Raw genomic sequence first — 597 nt, 5'->3', positions numbered from 1 at the left:
GCACCACTGGCGGTTCTTACCTTGTCGCCTGGGGGGTGTCTCACTGCAGCCCCTTGCAGGGGCTCAGGGGGCGGTGCTGGGGCTGGGACAGGCCTCTGGCCCCCAGTGTGGGGAGTTTTTTGGGCGTGTGGTGCTGACGCATTCCCTGTAGGTGGAGCTGGGCGGGAGCTGGGGAAGGAAGGGGACGGAGGGGGGAGCTGGGGAGGAGGCCGAGAGCTATCCACTGACCGACCCTGCAACTTTCAGCCCGTTGCTTCACATCTCTGACGTCTCGTGCTGAGTAACATGAAGAAAAACCATAGAATTGCACAAGTGAGGAACACAAGGGATGTTCAGACCTCAGGGAGGCGGGCCACATGTTAGCCCCGCCCCCTCACTGAGAGCCACTAGTATCTCTTTTCCCCTGCCTGATCTGCTGCTCTGCTTTCTGTTCCCTGCCCAATCCACTGTTCTGCTTCCTGCCCTATCCGCCGCTGCACTGCTTGGACTCTACCCTGGTCTGCCCCGTGCCACATGCAACGCTTGTGCCGCAGGTTGGCCACCACTGATCTAGTCCAGCATTTCTCAACCCAGGGGTCGCGACCCAAACATGGGTCA

Source organism: Gavialis gangeticus, unplaced genomic scaffold, assembly GCF_001723915.1.
Source record: "Gavialis gangeticus isolate Ggan-Ray unplaced genomic scaffold, GavGan_comp1, whole genome shotgun sequence".
NCBI lineage: Eukaryota > Metazoa > Chordata > Crocodylia > Gavialidae > Gavialis > Gavialis gangeticus.
This window is presented reverse-complemented; position numbering follows the sequence as displayed.